At 49.3% G+C, this 21210-nt stretch overlaps 1 protein-coding gene across 1 annotated transcript in view; it reads left to right on the forward strand.

Annotated features, from left to right (window-relative positions):
• LOC146200615 (cytochrome P450 3A41-like) overlaps window positions 1-21210 on the forward strand; it is a 91117-nt gene that overhangs the window by 41428 nt on the left and 28479 nt on the right. The window lies entirely within an intron of this gene.

Below are 21210 nucleotides of genomic sequence, written 5' to 3' on the forward strand. Positions count from 1 at the left end.
TGAAAAATCCGAATTGCTGCTGATTGCAAAAACTCGCTATCAACGCCAGCATAACCAGCTGATCAATCTCACAATGGCAGGTCACCCCATCCCTCGTGTATCATCCTGCCGGATCCTCGGACTTCATATCCATGAGTCAACCAACCAGGCCAATGTATCTACAACCGTTAAAGTTTGCAATCAGCTTACGCATCTAGTTCGCCGCATAGTCAATAAGCACGCCGGGCTACGCGAGGGTCAAGTCAGGCAGCTTGTCCACGCATTAGCGCTTGCAAAATTTTATATACGATTCCTTACCTTACACTAACTTGTCGCCAAAGACATCATATTGAGGTTGCGCTTCACATATTGTACAAGGCCGCCCTTAACGTCCCTGTACATACGTCCACGGAGCGCCTATACTCTACGGGGCTGTTCTTGCCCCTGGGTGACCTCATACAACAACATCGCGACCGGCAAATGGTACGTCTTTCTAGCACCAAACAAGGACATTGGATACTACAGCAGGTTGCACTCAAACCTATAGACCTCCCTATAAGTACCCTTCCTTCTTCGCTCCCGGATAACCTCAGAATAATCCCCATTCGAAAAAACGTTGCACCCGACACTAACACAGGCAGACGTTCCGCTCGCGTTTCCAACCATGTTCACCCAACAGATTCCACGATCATTTACACAGATGCATCACGAACTAGCGTCGGAGCGGCTGCTTACTCAATTCAGAGCTGTAGCGATGTATTGACGCATACCCTCGTTCCTTACATAGATCCTCCTCCTACAGCGACTCTCGAGACCCTACCAATAGTTACCAGTATTCAAGACCTCGCACAAGCACCCCCTAACCCTTCAGGATATACCATATACACTGATTCAATACAAGCTATACGCGCCATTCACACGGGTCGCATTCCTGAAGAACTACACGATGATCTACATAGAGCTCTTACCAAACTACGTCCCCACACTGTAACACTAAGGTGGATTCCTGGTCACGCTGGAATCCCAGGCAATGAGGTAGTGCATCGCCTCGCCCGCGAACTTCAACACCGGGCGCCTGGGATTCCATGGCCTTATCCACCAACGTGGGACACTACTCTTCACTACAAAAAAGAAATCAACGTTCACTACGAGAACATTAGAGAAACTCTCCGTACACTTCCTCTTCCTGATAAATCTCTCACTACCACGCAAATCCGCATTCTTAGACGCATACAACTAAATACACTGCTTACTCCTGCCCGATCTTTTCTCTACAGAATCATACATTCCCCTGCATGCCCAAATTGCCGAGAACACTATGCAAACTTGGAGCATTGCATCTTTTCATGCCCTGTCGCCCTCCAATCTCCTCACTTTCCACACCCTCCTCCCCCATCGTGGCGGGCTTGGTTAGCCTCTGACCAGCTGCAAGATCAGTTGGCCTTGGTGACCCTGAGCCAGGACATTCTTAACGCCTAATGTAATGCGTTAAATAAAGTTGTTTCCTCCTCCTTTCTTGACAAGGCCGACAGGCGAGGCCCACGGACTACTGGACGGCTGAATGATACCGCGCTGAAGCATGTCGTCAACTTGGTCTTCAATAATTTGTCGTTCAGCTGCCGAGACACGGTATGGGCGCTGGCGCAGCAGCTTGTGGGTGCCGGTATCAATCTCGTGGGTGACGGTAGCCATGCGGCCGAGGTGGCTTTTTGAAATATCGAACGAAGAGCGATACTTGTCAAGTAAGGGAAGAAGTTGGGAGCGTTGTTGTGGGGCGAGGTTAGCGTCAACAGAACCAACAAAGACTTCGGCTACAACGGAAGAAGTAGGCTCAGGCAAAGCAACTGAGACGACAGGAATACAGGAATCAGTGCAAATGTCCGGGATGATCACGCCATCGATGAGCTGTACAATACCAAGGCACGCACCACGGAGGAAAGAGTAGGCGCTCAGCAAAGGGTTCGAAACCTGAATTACACTGCAGCCGTCTTGGACAGTGAGCACAGCGTATTGTAGAAGCAGAGCGTGGCGAGATGCGAAGCTCTCGGACGGAGAGAAAATGACGGCGCCGTCAGGTGCGGAGAGGCAGGAAACAGGAATGGTAATAGATGAGCGCGGAGGGACCTCGATGTCGGCAGTCGCAGTCAGCTTGCTGGGCGCAGGAAACAAATCGATATTCGAAGGGGCGTTGCACGGGAAAAGTTCAATTTCGGCGCGAGTGTAGTTGATAATGGCGTGATGATCGCGGAGAAAGTACCACCCTAAAATAAGGTCATGTGAGCACGATGACAGAATGACAAATTTTATGGTATATAGAAACATTTGATTGAAAACTCTGGCTGTGCAAGCCGCCAAAGGCAAGACACGCTGTGCATTAGCGGTGTGAAGCGAAATGTCAGGTAAAGGCGTCGTCACTTTGCGTAGCCTGCGGTACAGTTTTCGGCTCATCACAGACACAGCAGTGCCAGTATTCACAAGGGCTAAGACAGTCACACCCTCCACAACAAGTTCATGCACATTCGCAGGGACGAAATGAGGTCTTATATTGTTCGACGCACTCGCAGTTCTTGCCTCGGGAACTGCACTAATAAGTCTTACCGAGGCTCGGTGGTGTAGCGACGCATCGGTGAAATCGAGCGCTTCGGCGATGGAGAGCGGCGGCGATCAGGTGGTCGATCGGCAGCGGAATCAAGGTCGGCAGAAGAGGGACGTGACGTATGTTCAGCAGGCCCGTAAGCGTAGGGTCGAGAATAATCTGTAGGCGGCACGACGCGGCAACGACAGTAACGCATAATGTGTCCAGCAGCATCACACGCGTAGCAAATTGGTAGATTGTCCCGTGTACGCCAAGGGTTCGAACTAACAGAGGTCGTTCGAGGAGGATTGAATGGGGCTGGCGGCGGTGGAGGACGGAACGAGACATGCGGTTCAGTGATGGGGCGTCTGAGGATGTCGGCGTACGTAGCGGCCGTTGCGACTGGAACCTGCTGAGGAGTGGTTGGTAGCGCCTCAGCTACTTGTTCCGGAATCACAGCCTGAAGGTTTGCGGTTAAGTTAAAAGGAGTGCCCTGAACGCTTTGAAGAACAGACAATTGTCGGGCGACCTCCTCGCGTACAAAGTCCTCGTGGTTGTGGTACCAGAGACTGGCAACTTCCGTCAGGTAGAATACTACGTTCTTGAGCTTCAGGGCTTCGTTCCAACGGTTGTGGGCGCTTACCCGCTCGTAAGAGGCAAGCCAATCCTCCACATCGTGATCATCAGTCCCGCTGAATATGGCCAGATCCCGCTGTCGGAGCGCTTCTGGGCACACGACCGGGGTTGAAGAAGCAGAGGGCTGGCTCACATCGGTTGTCAATGTTGGTGCAATGGGGCGGCTACGTAGCTCCAGGATGGTTGATGATTGGTCGAATCAGCACACTCCACCAAGTTGTACTCTTGTCATTCTTTCACTCTTTCTGCTTGAATGCTTCTCTGAACAGTCGCTCTTTCTGCTTGAATGCTATCCGCTCTTGCTTGCCTGAGACATCAACTGTGTTTTAGATCAAGGATGTACGCGCGCTGATGGGGCAATGCCACAACACTGCGCACGCCTATGAATTACAACGCAGCACATCTCAGTTTGCGCTGCACGACGCATGGCAATGCTTACATTGAGATGCGTTTGAACCGACCTGGCTCGGAAGGTTCAGCTCCAACCGGCTGGACCACATGTATGTCTCCTACGATCTCTTGCGCAATGTCTTATAGCGCCGTGTTCTCGATCTCCCCGAAATCGCCGAGCCCATAACTGACCATCACCCGTTTGCCCTCTCCTTCCATTTACCTGGTCGGCCCGGACAGCGCAGCGACTTATGGCATTTGGACGTTTCGGCCTTGCAAGATCCACAGAGTTCACGCGAAGTTCAGGGAGCAGTAGCCGAGGCGCAGCCAGTGCTTGGGCCACGGGATTGGTGTTGCAGATTGAGCAAGAATCTGCAAGCGGAACTATGAGGAAGAAGACGAGGTTTTGGACTGGGAGCGCGCGAGAGAGATTGATCACCATGTTGGGATATCTACAAACGTGAGGACAGCCGGGTATTAAACGCTGTGCAGAGGTGTCCTGGTGCCTGCCCTCCTGTTCCTATAATAAGTAGAGCACCCAGAAAGAGGAGTGGAGGGGGAGGTGCGAGTGCTTACGTTCGAGACGTGCGAGTCGTCGCATACGGGAAGGGTGTGCGGCAGTCCTAAGGGACTGCTTGCGGTGTATCAGAATAGTAACCTAGGGGGCTCGCGAACGCCGGAAGCCCAGGCCTGCCTCGAGTTTAAGCGAGATCGCTGTTAATTTTATTATTATTATTATTATTATTATTATTATTATTATTATTATTATTATTATTATTATTATTATTATTATTATTATTATTATTATTATTATTATTATTATTATTATTTCGGATACCTCAAGGGCCCTTGGGTGAGGGTTTTACCTGTCTATGTGCCCACGCTCCAGAAGCGCAGTTTTAAAACTGATTTATTTATAGGAAGGGAAAGGCGCGGTAACTCTCACTTGTTTTTCTGTGGACACCGCAACCGTACCGTAAGGGAAGGGAGGAAGATGGGAGTGAAAATGGAAAGCAAGAGGAGCCGTAGTGGAGGGCTACGGAGTAATTTCGACCACCTGGGGATCTTTAACGTGCGCTGACATCGCACAGCACACGACGCCTCTTCGTTTCGCCTCCATCGAAACGCAGAGAAGCGCAGTGCAATCAGCGGTGGGAGTTAATGTAGAAAGAGAGAAAGAGGAGCCGTAGTGGAGGGCTACGGAGTAATTTCGACCAGCTGCGGATCTTTAACCGGCGCTGACATCGCAGAGCACACGGACGCCTCTTCGTTTCGCCTCCATCGAAACGCAGCCGCCGGAGTCGGGGTCGAACTCGGGTACTCCAGTATCGCGCGGGGAGTCATTCCCACAAAAGACCGCCTGAAACGCTGGGGGTTTGTACATGATGACAGATATGTCCACTGCGGCCAGCCAGAGACGAGAAACTATGTGCTGGAACAATGCGTAGTAGCGCGCACGATCCAGCGCTTGGCTGCCCGAGCGTTCTTTGTGAACTCCTTGTCGAAAATAGCCACACCACGTGCAGCATTTAATCGCGCTCGTTCTTTGGGAGAACCGCAATGTGGGCACACAGATGCAGACACCTTTTCGATTAATTCAACTCTTCATGACCAAGCCAGAGGTGTTAATGTGGTGCTTTCTTGACGCTGTCGTGACGCTGGGACTAAGTCGACCCGGCCTTCACTTGGTAGCGTGCAGAGACTCGGGGTTGAAGAAGGACTGAATCTTCGAAGTTGGTAAAATATATACAAGCAGGTTTAATGGCACTTTGAGAAAACTTATTTACAAGATTATTTACAAGAATATTTACAAGAAAAAGAAGGGTACATCGGCAAAATGGAAAGCGTTAAGAGTTCATAGCGAGAAGCGACTGGATGAGCCGTTTACCCAGGGCCCAGAGCGACATTTCGTGCTCTGCAGCGTCCTTCAAACCCCCTATGTCCAGCCCCTCTCTGAAGATGCTGACCAACCAAATCCAGGGCACGCCCCTCAGATATCGGCATCCAATCGAACACATCACTGCACTGATGGTCTGAAGCACTGACTGGCCCGGCATTGTTTCGTTGAGCCTGGTCACTTGTTGGCGGGAAAAGCTTGGGAACGGCGAGGAGGTACATTTCTATTCTTCAGCCAAGAATCGATAGGCAGCTGGTTCCGGCAAGTGGATTTACTTCTCAGAAACCCAAGTGCACGTGGGCGCCGCATACGCTCCCAGCATTGTCCGTTTTCGACAATTGCAAATCTTTCCTGCATTCCTGGGAAATCACTTAATGGCTGTATGCGTCATGCTCCTTTCTTGTCCTGCAGGTCAGCGGACATGTCACTCTGTCGTCTCCTTTGGATAGGAGGCATTCCTCACTGGACGATAGGGCTTCTCGACTGGAAGGGTGAACAAAAGAAAGAAAGCACTTCCTGCATTTCCCGCAGGGGGACGTTTCTTTGTGTTTTTCCAGACGTTCTCTTGACAGGGTCAATTTGGCATTTGCAGGGTGTCCACAAAGCAAAACAGGCTTACAAAACAGGATTCCTGGAAACAGGCTCACTTAGAGCCATTGGACCATCACCACATATCCACAACACTTATCCATGCCCACAGGCGAGCAAGTGCGGATAATGCACGGTCGTAACAGCCTCCTCCCCCGCCAGAAGAGTCACGGAGGGCAGCAGTCGCAGCTGCTGCATGAAGAGACGACTTAATGGCCTGCACGTGAACGCTTGAAGCTCGCTGTTGCTTGTCGCGTTGTCTTGATTGTTGTAGGCCAAATTGCTCGAGCTGTCTGAAACTCAACCACATGTCGAAGCAAGCACTCGGCTCCCGTCTGAAGAGACCAGGTCAAAAGAAAACTGCCATTGTTGTTCGAGAAAAGCCCACTCTCAAGACGTTCAGGACCCACGTATGCCTCGAAAACCAAACGTGCTGCTTTATATAGTCACACATATACAAGCGCACGAGAAAAAAAAAATAAAAACCTGATTATCAATTTGGATACATGGTGAGGAACACCTCGGACTGCTTAGAAACAGCGGCTAAGCGCGTCCGCATTCCCATTTAACTTCCCCTTTTTGTATCTTATTTCAAAATTGTACTGCTGTAAAATCAAGCTCCACCTAAGAAGGCGACTGTTCTTCGATGTCGCAGTTTGCAGCCAAGCCAGGGGACAATGGTCCGTCTCTACGGTGAATTTGGCCCCTCCAAGATAGCACTGCAATTTTTGAATGGCCCATACAATGCAAGCGCACTCTTTCTCTGACGCGCAATAAGCCCTCTCTCTAGAACTCAGTTTTCTGCTCAGGTAGAGCACGGGGTGCTCATTACCGTCGTCATCTCTCTGGCAGAGAACAGCACCTAACCCTCGATCACTGGCATCACACTGGACCGTGAATTCTCGGGCATAGTCTGGAGCTCGCAATACCGGACGGCTAATCAGCACAGCCTTCAGGTTTACGAAGGAGGCTTCCTTTTGTTCGTCCCAGACTACATTTGTCGGTTCTGTCTTGCGGAGAGCGTCGGTCAGAGGGCTAGCCAAAGCTGAATAGTTAGGGATGTAGTGATTGTAGTATCCCGTCAGACCCAAGTATGCCCGAATTTCCGTCTTCGTGCTCGGCCGCGGGTAGTCTGCTACCGCAGAAATCTTAATCTCGCTGGGTTTCCTGAAACCTTGACCTACATTGTGACCCAAGTAGTCCACGGTCGCCCTTGCCAGGCAACATTTCTCGGCCTTTACGGTTAGTCCAGCTTGACGCAAAAGGCTCAGTACAGCTCTTAGATGTACCATATGGTCCGCCCATGAGTCGGAAAAAACCGCAATGTCATCTAAATAAGGCACCGCGAATGTTTCACACCCCTTTAAAACCCTATCTATGAGTCGGGAAAAACAAAATGGAGCATTTTTGAGCCCGAAACTCATCATTGTCGGCTGGTAGCTGCCCGTCGGAGTGACGAAAGCCGCGTATCTGCTGGCGCGTTCAGTGAGCGGTACTTGCCAGTATCCTCGAGTAAGGTCCAGCGTAGTCACATATGCCGCTCTACTGACCTGTTCTACTCTCTCCTCAATATTCGGAATAGGATACACTTGATCCCTGGTGAGAGAATTTAGCTTTCGGTAGTCTACCACAGGCCTAGGGTCTTTACCTGGAGCTTCTACTAAGATCATAGGCGAAGCATAATCGCTTTCCGAGGGTTTTATTACTCCTAATTCCAGCATGCGAGTTACTTCCCTACCCAGAATTTCTCTTTGCCTTGGAGAGAATCGGTAGCACCTTGATCGCACTGGCACGTCTGAAGTCAGCTCAATATCGTGCTCAGTCAAATCAGTCCTGCCTGGCCTGTCCACGAAACAGGCCTCAAACTCTGTTATTATTTCGCCCAGATCGGACAGCTGGGATTTCTTTAGTTCTCCTCTCTGCTCCGTCTTTTTGAGAAGCTCCTGAGCGTTGCTTCCTTTTCCGCTGAGGCAAATCAAGTTGTCCCCCATCTCCTCGGGAAGGTTTAAAGTTAGATTTACCACGGCTTGCTCTATAGCGAAGTCCTCTCGGGTTCCACTTAAAAGTCTCGTGAGATTACTAGACACTGGCGGCAAGAGGTTACTCTCAAAAACGTCCTCATTCAGTGTCTTATCAAGCTCACTTTCATGTTGACTTATCTGAAATGCCTCGCTCTCAAAGTTTTCTGACCCGCTATCTTCCACATCGACCACTGTTTTAACTGCCGTTTCCTCCGCTGTGGAATTTTCTGGTATGAGCAGTGTAGCTAGTTCTCGCGCCTTTGAACGTGTTAAGGCTTGCACAACTCTGTCTCCGAACAGGATGCCCCTCTTTCGCAGTAGCATGTCCGATTTGTTGGAAAACAAATACGGATAGCTTTTAGGAAGCTTTCCTGAAACGGCAGCCTCGGTTGTTAACTTGCCGAAAGGGCCCTCGATGACCACGTTCGCGATTGGCAAGCACACACTCTGTTCCTCCACTACCTGGCGGATCCATGCACACTGTCCGGTATAGTCGGAAGGCGACACATACGCCGGATGGACAACATCCATCGTTGCGGCCGAATCGCGCAGTACCTTGCAAGGCTTCCCGTTGACTACTAGGTCATGCAGGTAGGGTTCTAAAAGCTGCATATTTTCATCGCAGTCCCTGACATACGAGAAAGCAATCTTTTCTTTCCGGCAGTTGACGGCAATGTGACCCTGCTCATTACACCTAAAGCATGTGAGCGGCTTCCTAGCCTCAAACTTATTCTTTGTGTTCTGCGCGTTGGTCACTTCCCCACTTTTCTCACTGCCGTCCTTTCTAGGGCGTTTGCCTGAAGAAGCCTTCCTTTCTTCGTTTGCAAATCTAGCAAAGTGCCTTTTCTGACGGTTACTCAACTTGGGATTGCGAGGCCTATCCACTGCTGGGTTGCTGAATTGTCGGCGCGAAGCATACTCCTCAATGAGTTCAGCAGCTTCAGTTGCCGACTTAATGTCGCCTCGGTCCTGTAACCAATTTCTTTCTTTTTCTGGGAGGCAGTTATAAAACTGCTCCAAAAGAATTCGCTCGACTACAGCGTCCCTATCACTGTAGGAATCAGTGCTCTTTAGCCACTCGCCCAAATTAACTCTTAAATTGTACAGGAATTCAGGGTAACTCTCGTCCCTGGACTTAGTAGCGTTCCGAAAACGTTGTCTGAACGCCTCGGCGCTAAGCCTATACTTTCTCAGAAGGCAAGCTTTGACCTTCTCGTAGTTGTCCGCGTCCTCCTTGCTTAGCCGCGCGACAACCTCCGCTGCCTCGCTGGGCAGAACCGTCAATAATCTCTGAGACCACGTGTCTCGCTGGAAGGACAGTTTTTCGCAAGTTCGCTCAAAGTTAGCCAGATACAGACCGATATCCCCTGATATCACATATGGCTGCATGTACTTTGACATCTTGAAATCTGCCTCCTTGTTGAGACGAGGTACCGCTAGCTGGGGACAATCGCCCGACCTCTTGCTCAACTCTAGTTCTAATTTCCGGAGCTCAATTTCTTGGTCCAGCTTTTTTTCTTCTCTTTCAAGCTTCTCACGTTCGTGCTCCCTTTCCTCTTTTTCCCTCTCAAGTTCACGCTCCCTTTCCTCTTTTTCCCTCTGACGTTCGCGCTCCCTTTCCTCTTTTTCCCTCTCAAGTTCACGCTCACGCCTCTTTTCCTCTTTTTCCCGCTCTTTCTGCTGTCTGAGCTGCTCCTCCTTTTTTGGGCGATGAGGTTCCATGCTTCACTGAGCTCCTCATCATCGGCTCCCAAATCTGTGATTGCCTTTATAATCAAAGGTTTTCGTGCCAAACCACTTGTATCAATTCCCAATTCCTCACACAATTGCAACAGTTCCGGTTTCTGCAGCTTTTGTAGGTCCATGATCGCTCCGAGTGTCGGCTACTTCCAAAACAACTGTGCAAACTACCAAACCTAAAGGCGTTTCCACACTCTTTTTACCAGTTCTAAAATCTAACCCTGTTCTAGAACCTGGTCCACGTCAGAAGAAAAGCCAAGCACTCACCCACACATGCGATCGATGTTCCGAGCTGCTCTCTTGTTGGCCGATTGTTGCGCCTGCTTGTTACTTGAGATGCCACCTCCGATCACCAGATGTTGTGGCTTGTAGATCCTGATCCACCTCGAATCACCAGATGTTGTAGCTTGTAGATCCAGATCCCACCTCCAGTCATCAGATGTTGTGGCTTGTAGATCCAGATCCCAACGCTGGTCACCAGTTGTCGAGGCGCTGGGACTAAGTCGACCCGGCCTTCACTTGGTAGCGTGCAGAGACTCGGGGTTGAAGAAGGACTGAATCTTCGAAGTTGGTGAAATATGTACAAGCAGGTTTAATGGCACTTTGAGAAAACTTATTTACAAGATTATTTACAAGAATATTTACAAGAAAAAGAAGGGTACATCGGCAAAATGGCAAGCGTTAAGAGTTCATAGCGAGAAGCGACTGGATGAGCCGTTTACCCAGGGCCCAGAGCGACATTTCGTGCTCTGCAGCGTCCTTAAAACCCCCTATGTCCAGCCCCTCTCTGAAGATGCTGACCAACCAAATCCAGGGCACGCCCCTCAGATATCGGCATCCAATTGAACACATCACTGCACTGATGGTCTGAAGCACTGACTGGCCCGGCATTGTTTCGTTGAGCCTGGTCACTTGTTGGCGGGAAAAGCTTGGGAACGGCGAGGAGGTACATTTCTATTCTTCAGCCAAGAATCGATAGGCAGCTGGTTCCGGCAAGTGGATTTACTTCTCAGAAACCCAAGTGCACGTGGGCGCCGCATACGCTCCCAGCATTGTCCGTTTTCGACAATTGCAAATCTTTCCTGCATTCCTGGGAAATCACTTAATGGCTGTATGCGTCATGCTCCTTTCTTGTCCTGCAGGTCAGCGGACATGTCACTCTGTCGTCTCCTTGGGATAGGAGGCATTCCTCACTGGACGATAGGGCTTCTCGACTGGAAGGGTGAACAAAAGAAAGAAAGCACTTCCTGCATTTCCCGCAGGGGGACGTTTCTTTGTGTTTTTCCAGACGTTCTCTTGACAGGGTCAATTTGGCATTTGCAGGGTGTCCACAAAGCAAAACAGGCTTACAAAACAGGATTCCTGGAAACAGGCTCACTTAGAGCCATTGGACCATCACCACATATCCACAACACTTATCCATGCCCACAGGCGAACAATAGAGCGCGCAAGTGCGGATAATGCACGGTCGTAACAACGCACAGCTTATTTATTGCTCGTGGTGAGGATGCCTTTCTAAGGCGGTGGTCAACGCGCCACTTACGTATTACTCAGGAGTGGCCCTCCGCATGGTAAATTATCTGTCGCATCCAAGTGGGGAACATCGCTAATCAACAGTAACATGCGCGTTCTAGGCGGAGTGCGCATACTTTAAACGTTTGTATGTCTTGAGACTATTCGGACATTGATTTAGTTCGAGTCTGTTTGCTAGTCCGTGTTCACTGCTGGGAGCATAGAATTCCGGCAGGCCACTGGTGTATCATCTGGGAAGATTGTACCAGGTTTTCATTTTTGTCATATCAGAAATTCGTGCTTTGTTTCATTGAACAGACACTGGACTGCATACGCCTGTATTTGAAATCTGTGGTTTACCGCGTCACGAAGCAACCCCGTTGTCTCTTGTATCAAAAATATAGTAGTGCAGTGTGTGATTTTATGACTCTGTAATGAAAACTTTGTGTTTGTGTTCAAATAGTGCATTGCATTTTTGACGACTGAGTGGTATAACGGTTACAGCGCGCAAACATAAAACGCGTAATACACTAGCATCTAAGCATTGCGCAACCCCGAGTGGGTGCGGAAGGCGTTCACACGTTATGATACTGTCCTTCCTACAGTGTGGCTTGTACATTATGGGGTAGCTTTTTCACCTGGTTGCCCCGAAAATCCCGCTGTCGGAGTCGTAGTAGTGGCTGTCGGCATTACAAGGCGGCAATAATTGGCGGCTGCGTAAAATAATCATAACGTGATACTTTGTGTTTATAGCGGTTGATAGCTGCCGCATGACAGGCGATGACGAGTTAAATCACTGTAATAATTTGAATTATTAAAAATGGAAAACGATGGTTTCAGAGGTGACAACGTGCTCAGAATAAAAAGTCAATGCTCAATAATATGCGAGTTAAAAATTTAGAGTGTATTTCGATCGAATAAATAGTTGAAAAAAATGAAAAAGAGAACAAATTGGGTCCAAGGTGTTAAAATGCTGCGAAAGAAAAACCAATGCTTGTAGAGGCTAATCCAGTGTGTGCAAATATTGAATTGAAACCCTGCGAAAAGAAGCCTTCAAAGGTGCCAAAATGTTTAGAATGAAAAGCCAATGTTTGCTGATGGCAATGCCCCGCCACGGTTGCTCAGTGGTTCAGATTCCCGACTGCTGGGCAGGATTACCAGGGTACGAACCCTGGATTCGATGCGTTTCATAGAAGGCGAAACAGGGAGGCGTCCGTTGTCGTTGAAATTGCAACTGTAGGGAGACATAAAAGAAAATGCACGGGCCTGTTGCTGGCTCAGTAGCTGAGTCACCTCCGCTGCCTCGTGCGGACAGAAGAGAAAATAGAGAAGAAAGAAAAAGAAAAGCAGGAGAAAGACACGCGTCGCAACAGCCGTCGCCCACCATTGAAAAGGTAGCGGGTACAATGATGGCGTACAACAGATAAAAATGTGGTTACAGGCTAGCCCCCCCGCAAGCGGCAGTGACCTACCAGTCCCAGCCCCGTAGGGCCAGAAGCAACCAACTCTCCTCCATCAGAGAGGCGTCCGTGTGCTCTGCGATACCAGTGCCCGTTAATGATCACCTATTGGCCAAATTTACTTCGCAGCCGTCCACTACGGCCCCTTTCTCTATATTTCCGCTTTCACTCCCACCTTCCCCACTTCCCTTTCGGCGCAGTTCAGGTGCCCACAGCAAACCGTGCGGCAGATACTGCGCTATCCTTTCCACTAAACCAATTATTGCTGATGCTTAGTATCGGTGTATAAAATATAATGCAAAGGCGTTGCACGGAACGCAAACAGCGTGTTTCATTTGGTTTGGTTTGAGGGGTTTAACGTCCCAAAGCAACTCAGGCTATGAGAGACGCCGTAGTGGAGGACTCCGGAAATTACAACCACCTGGGGTTCTTTAACGTGCACTGACATTGCACAGCACACGGGCGCCATGCTTCTCGCCTCCATCGAAAAACTGCCGCCGAGGCCGGGATTCGATCCCGCGTCCTTGGAACAGTAGTCGAGCGCCGTAACCACTGCGCCACCCCGGCGGGGTGCGTGTTTCATTTAACACGCACACGTATGCATCGAGATTCATGAGGCGGCGTCCGATCGCCTGGCAGGCTGAAGAGACAATCATACACCATTCAAAATGAAGGTAAAAACATCATGTGTGTGTGTGTGTGGGGGGGGGGGTGCGTGCGTGTTTGTGTGTGTGTGTGAGAGAGAGAGAGAGAGAATGAGTATGTTTCTAATTCTTCTTTACGTGCGGACACTTAGAGAGCTTCAAAATACAAAAATAGAACTGTTCTTGAATATATACTACGCCTCACACAGTATCAAGCAGGCTGCACTCGTTTATTGCAGACCGAGTAAATTTATTTCGACGCTATTAAAATCTAACTGAAAGTAATGCGGTATCAATCGATTACTTTCCTTTAATTGTTCAATGGCTTTAGAAAGTTCTCATTTACTGCTGCAGCCAGCAACATTTCCGATAAAGTAACTGCAGTGTGTTGTTGTTTTGTATTGTTCGTACAAAGCTGAATTCCATGCAGCGTACAATAGATATACAGTTGAGCCAGTTAGAGATCGTTAAATTGTGGAAACAATTCAAAAGGATAACCAAATCTCTTAATTACTCGTCCTGCTTTTCTTTCAACATGAATAATAATGGTTCACAGAATAACCCCGCCGGGGTGGCGCTGTGGTTACGGCGCTCGATTACTGTTCCCAAGGACGCGGGATCGAATCCCGGCCTCGGCGGCCGCTTTTCGATGGAGGCGAAAAGCAAGGCGCCCGTGTGCTGTGCGATGTCAGTGTACGTTAAAGAACCCCAGGTGGTCGAAATTTCCGGAGTCCTCCACTACGGCGTCTCTCATAGCCTGAGTTGCTTTGGGACGTTAAACCCCACAAACCAACCAACCAACCAACCAAGGGAAATGTGCAGTATCTGACGTCCATTAAAACAAGTGACAGATACTGCACCTTTTCTTTGCTGTGAACCAGTTATCACTTTGCGCATCCCGTGCATCTTGCGCGACAAAAAAATGAAAGGTGTCAGCGCTGCTAGGCCTGGATTACACCGTGGCCTGGATATCAGGAGTAAAAAGCAGCGACTACCTCGGGATCAGAAGGTTTATTTCTCCAGTCTTCTGCGCCATTCGCCAGCAGCCAAACTCTCCTTGGCTTCCATCTCGAGCGCGTCTAAGTTCCCCGGCGCCCCATAATTCCTTTACAGGAAAGGTAAGGCGCATCATCTGTCACTCGATGGATGGATGGAATATAGGAGCATCCCCTTTGAAACGGGGTGGTAGCAGTAGCTATCATGCTCATTTTCTCCCTATATGTTATTGTTTTAGAATGGTTACCTATACCATCATTCTATTTATTGAATTTTTGTTTCTACATTACTAGCATTATGCAACCCGCGGAAGGCAAGAAGCGCCTCCTGGCGGCATCGGAACGCACTCGTTTCCTCTTGGTCCTCATAGCTGACAGCAGATGGGTGACGCCACATCCTTGACGTCACCCTAATCTGTCACTCGCTGAATCCCTCTATCATCCTCACGGTAGACAAGCGGAATTATGAAGAGCATTTCACGACCCGGTGAGTGGCGCAGCGGTAAAGCGCTCGGCTGGGAGGAGGAGGAGGACGAGGAGGAGGAAAAACTTTATTCTAATTTCCTTATCTTCCTGAGTGGAGCCCTCAGTCCAGGGCAGCATGTGCCGCCTCAATCCTGCAGGCCCGCCAGAACAGCTGTCGCTGGTCTTGCGGGTTGGGGCTAATGAAACGGTCTCGGAAAGGAGTAAATGCATGTCAGTCCTGCAAGTGTGACAGATACTGCGCCTTTCCCTTCCTGTGAACCAACCAACCAACCAACCATGTCAGTCCATAAGTCCATTGGCCACAGCAATTCTCTCGGCCCGCTCGATTAGCCGGCGTTGTTCGGTCAGCTCCGTGCGGGACAAGGCATCTTCCCAAGAGGAGAGGGTGGAGTGAGTTATAGGTGAGATGCCGCCGGTTGGCTTCGGGCAGGCTCAAACAGAATGATATAGTGTAGGTTGGTGTTATTGGCAGGTGGGGCCCTTTTCTGGGTAGCGGGTGGAGAAGAACAAATGTTTGTGGTACACATTTGTATATGTGTGAGTCTGCAGTTGTCGCAATGCCACAGCTTCGGCCTTGGTGAGTGCTAGGTACGGCGGTGGCAGTGTTCTTTTTGTGCTTGGGATTCAAGGAATTGGAGGTTTGATTCCAGGATGGAGACTAATTTTTTTGTGTGTCTGAGGAGGAGTCGCACAGCTCTTAAGGAGCTGCGTGGCTGGCCTTGGCTGTGACGTCACTCAGTGGTGGCATACGTCACTCGGTTTCGCGCATGCGCAGAACTGGCAAATCTGAACACCGACTCACGCGAAGCTCGGTTCCGACTATCGTAGTGAACCATTTCGCTCCAAAAAAATATATACTTAAAGCCAATTATACTTAGGCATAGATGGCTGCACAATATTCACGAATATTTTCGTTGCACGCCATGTGGTAGAATCATGGAGGAAGGAAAGAGGTTGGTTGGTTGTACAACTTTTAATTCCATCGGAAACGGGGAGTCGTGCGCCCGCGGATTAGAGGCTTGCAGATAGCCCTTGGCTTCTTGCGACCTCTTCCGCCAGATGGACGGTGCGGTGCTGGATCGCAGGGTCCGCGCTCGCAGCAGGGTATCCCAGGCTTCTCTACTTGTAATATTTTGCCCTATCCCTGGAGATTGTGGGCACTCCCAAATTATGTGGTCGAGGGTCCCTCTCGCCCCACAGTGTTTGCAGAGATCATTGTCCCTAAAGTCTGGTAGCGCGTGAAACGCCCGGATCGGGTTCATGAACGTATTAGTTTGTAGCCGCCTCCACGCGACAGCTTCTCTATTATTTAGTCTAACATCTGGCGGGGGTACCAGTCTACGTCCCAATTTATAATGGTCGATGATTTCCCCGTAATTTTGCAGACGCTAAGGAGATTACCTTACGTCATTTTGTTAAAGCCGGCGCGGCCGCACCGCGACCGGACGCTGCAACGTCTCTCCTTCTCCTTTACCCTCCGCATTCTCTTTCTCCGCGACGCTCACGTACCTAGGGCCCTTAGCGCCCCGCCGGGGTGGTGCAGTGGTAAGACGCCCGACTACTGTGCCGGAGTACCCGGGTTCGAACTCGACTTCGGCGGCTGCATTTCGATGGGAGCGGAACGAAGAGGCGTCCGTGTGCTGTGCGATGTCAGCGCACGTTAAAGATCCCCAGGTGGTCGAAATTACTCCATACCCCTCCACTACGGCTCCTCTTTCTCTCTTTCCATTTTCACTCCCATCTTCCTCCCTTCCCTTACGGCGCGGTTGCGGTGTCCGCGCCTTTCCCTTCCTATAAATAAATCAGGGCCCTTAGCAACGCTGTTGCTAGTGGCCCGAGTTTTCATAGCAACAGTGTCGCCGTTGCTAATGGCCCAACTTGGCTAACCCTAAATTTTGACGTCTCTTCCGCCACACTTTCTCCAATGCATTGGGAATGGCAAGGGCCTCTCCTATGTTGTCTCCTTCATCCATAGCTAGAATGCTGTTACGGTTTCGCGAGCTGAGTGGCGCTGTTGGAGCTGGATGCGACAAGGCACTTGATCGCGTTTCGCCTGATATGTTAAAGTGATTGGTTAACTACTCACTTGATATTCATTAAACTGATACTTAAAAATTAAACAATACTAGGTCATTGAGTCCTGAGGCAGTCAGTGGCCTATCCAGATAAGCAGTGCAAAGAATCGAGATAGTGCACCATCCGACTTGTGTTGAGAATTCCTCCTTCAAGAAACTACGGCAACTCTTTTATAGTCACCCCTAAACTTCTCGGAGAGACGCAGTAAATGAGCTGTGACTGAAAGCCACAGACCACGACTATAGAATACGCTGGCTACTTGCTCTGAATAAAAGCTATATCGCTTCAGGTTAACGAGCACTAAGCATTTTTTTTTTTCTTTTCACGTTACTTGGGTGTTGAAGTATGCTCGCTCACGCATCGCCAAAACCATTCTTGCAACACTTGCTACAGCATACATATGGATGACTATCTCGTGATTATGGTAAATTTTATTCAAATAAATAAGAATGAGTTGTCTGTTAGCTAACATGCAAGCTCTGAGGTTAGGATTATTAATGTGCACGCAGCCCCTCAATGCAGCTAAATGCTTTGAATGTGCGCGTATTTATAATATTAACGAGCATGTAGCATTGTTCTGCGTAGGAATTTATGAAATATTTGAATATTTAGGTTCTTATTAGTCGCGGGGCCGTTTGCCGTCACCATCACTTTTTTCTTGTCTGGAAGCACAATAAACGGTAATTTGAACACGGTAACAATATGCTACAACTTTATATTCTGTGTACTTGCCCTCAATATCCCTCTCTTCTTGAATTGCATTTCCCTTACGCCCAGCAGTGGCAGGCTGCGGTGCTCATCTGGGAGCCAGAGCCACGTCCGGGCTATCGAAAGAGCCCTAGAAGTAGTCCGAGGCCAAGCTATTTGCCTCTTGCAACCGAAGCGTGCAGTAGCAGATGACCAACATCACAATCCCGGAAGTACACAAGGCTTGCGGACACCGGAGCCGGTTGCAGCAGGGGCATCATATTTCACTGTCATTGAGGAATGGCTGTCTAATATCACACAAATATATTAGTCAGCAAATTTTGCACGAATGGCAACTTGTCTGACAACACACAATTCTTAACAAACGGCCGCCTCCATGAGTACTCTGTGAAAAAGAGAAAATAATGGGAACCATTTGCTTGTACGTTTTTCTATGAGCTGCACACCAGCCTCGTATTCAGACAGCTGCCATGGCAAGTTTGCGGCACTTTTAATACGTGCCGCTTTTGTATAGTGACGTTTCGTACAACCTCTTGTGGAATGTACAGTCGTGAGCAGCCTTGTCAGCGACAAATAACATTAAGCTGTGGGTTTGAGCTATGCGTCCCGGGCGCATGCGCGGCAAATCAGAAGGATGCCTGCTTATCACTTCCTTATCCAGCCCCCGCCTTGCAAGTACCTCTCTTGCCGCTAAGGACGCATTGCCTGCACTTTTAATAGAGTGCCTCGATGCGCGTCCGCTCTCCGCATCGCGGCACCCTAATTTGTGAGGTTGTGACGGTCGCCAGAGCGTCGTGATGACATCGTGTTTCTCGAGTATAACGAGACGGCCAGGCAAGCAAGCGCGCCTGATAGCGGATTAATGCGCGTTCCTGCATACGCACCACTCACCGCCCCTGTACTTTATCGCGGAGAAATTCAAGTTCCTATATCTGTAAGGATGCCAAATGCTGTGTCCTTTATAGCTGATCACCCGGCCCAAAAACACGCCATCAAACGAGGCGCCTGCAACGCATGTTGCAAGGTCGTAACCTTATACGGACAGGACGAAAACAGACACCAAAATGCCAACTAGACCCAATTCTCGCACTCTTTGCTATGGTGTTTGTTTGAAACGGGTGACAATCCGCTATCACTTGCAATTGCTTTTGAATCGAGCGATCACCCGATATCACATTGCACTTGCCTGGCCGATTTGTGATTCGCGTGAAACGCATTGGTTTTCAGGCCGCTGTTACATATCATTAAGCGTGCACTTGGCGGCATCAAGCGCAATCACTGAATGGAAACGAAGCCGAGAACCCACGAGCAGGCACTGCTTCATTTTGGCCGCGCATGCACACGGGACGCATAACTCAAACCAAAAGCGTAACGTCAGATGGCGCTGACTTTCTCCGCAGAACACCGTCGGCCAGCTCTAGACAAGGCTGCTCACCACTGTACTTATCACACTTCACAAAGGCAAAACATTCTAGGTGGACAGTTATATCAGAAACCAGGTTTGAAAATGTTTTTTTTTTTTGTATTTGCTCCTTGATGCTGACCCAATTTTGGCAAAGTCATTCGCCTCCGGCAGGCTGTTCTCATCGCACCCCAACTCCGTGCCGCCCATCCGCCATACTGACACAAGGAGGCGGCAGCGAATGGTCGCGGTGTGTGCTTTGCGGCGAGTTGCTTTGCGGGTTATGTACTCCCAATCACACGAATACATCGAGTAATGACGCGGTTGCACTTTTAAGTTCGAGCACACGAAGACAACTTTCTGTTTCTCTCCTGTGTGCTCCGAATTGACGCAAAATAGGTTCAGAGTGCTCCGCTTCGCACGAGAAGAAAGTAGGAGTCCGAGATAAAACAGGGCAGCTGGAAAATGATCAACACGTATCAAGCCTGCGAAGTAAGAAGCGAAAGCGCATTTTAATTCTATCGGCACTGCCTGTTAGTAATGTGTTTCTTATGAGTGATAACGCGAATTCAAATGGAGTTAGCCTGACATGCACATCGCCAGGCGGTTCCCCTTAAGCAGACATTCGCCATTTGACACTTGGGGTCTCTTGTCGATATTTTCCGCTGCCATCAGTCACACTTTAGTGCAAGTAGGCTAATAGCTGGATGATCTCGCTTGTATTGCATATGCAAGGTAAGGAGGATATTTCCCCCGCTATTACTGGTAAGTTTCGGCAACCGTCCACTGTCACCTCTACAAGTGCTACGTTGCGAATTCATTATAGTGATTGCAATGGGCCCAAGGGGGCAGAACAAGACACGAAGAAGAAGAATAAAAGCGCTGAGCTGTCGTCTTATTTCCGATAAAAATCTCTGGCTGCCATAAAAGCAAGAGGCGTTTCTTGTGTGTAGTACTGCCTGGCATATACTGATCTTAAACCACGCTTCTGTGAGGTGATAGTCCTCAGAAGAAGTAAGCAACAGACGCTCGTGAAACTTTTAAAGCGCCTCCCATCAAGAAGAGGAGGGCAACCATCCTCTGTGACAGTTCAGTAGCTCTTTATAATAAAAGTGAGATAGGATTTCTTTCACCCTTAATTATTCCGATAATCACGCTGAGACACCAATGCCTAGTGTAGTTGTATATGTGCAGGCTAGTGAGCGTCCTTCTGGCTTAAATCAATAGGTGCGAGTGCGCCTGTATTCGTGGCCGCCTTGTTCTCTTGTCCTGTCATTTCGCTCTTAATGAAATTGTTTTAGGAGCAGACAACCAACTAACCCCCAAATGACTACTTTGAAACGTGGCTGTTTATGGGGATATGACATGCTGGAGCAAATAAGTAAAATGTGTTCTCTTTTCTACAAGTAGGCACTATGTTTCCTATCAAATCTCGAAGGGTACTAGTCTTCTATTCCAAGTAGCTGACTTGTATGCGTGATGTAAAAGCGTTTATTTTGAACTGAATAAGCGTTCCTGCGTAAAACCGCAGTCGTCGCATATGCACGAAAGAAACCGCACTAAAATGGAATGTGTAATTGAAGGTTCCCTACTGAGCATTCCCATATGCTTGGTCTCGTTGTCCTTGCTGCATTGCTTTTATTGCGAAAGCAATACTACTTTCACTTTTCAGCCCTTCGCGTAGCAAGGCGGTCGCTATCATTGACCTTTAGCGTAACCTTTGGCGCGTCACCAAGCACAGCTGCGCAAAAACAGGGGCCCCAACTCGTGCCGTCAACTCGCGAGGCGGTAGCTACCAGCCGCGGCCTAACTCCCGCTCCCTCCGTAAAGGAGCACTACAGCCGGAGTGATGTCATCCCTGAGACTGTTGTGAGACCGTTTAGAACGACGTTTGGGGCGCCGGTTCGGGTACGCCCTTACACACCAAGAGTTAAGCCCAACGTTGATCTACGGCCGGGCTGAGCTGCAGTTGTGCCACATGCTCCTAAAGCTAACAAGAAATATAGAGCTGCAGCCGCAGCTACCGTCGGGGGTGCAACGTTGGATACTACAGGAGGTGGCCTAGAGGCAGATGGAACCGACGCAGTCTCCAGGGATGCTT

Source organism: Amblyomma maculatum, chromosome 2, assembly GCF_055883805.1.
Source record: "Amblyomma maculatum isolate TAMU_Amacu chromosome 2, ASM5588380v1, whole genome shotgun sequence".
NCBI lineage: Eukaryota > Metazoa > Arthropoda > Arachnida > Ixodida > Ixodidae > Amblyomma > Amblyomma maculatum.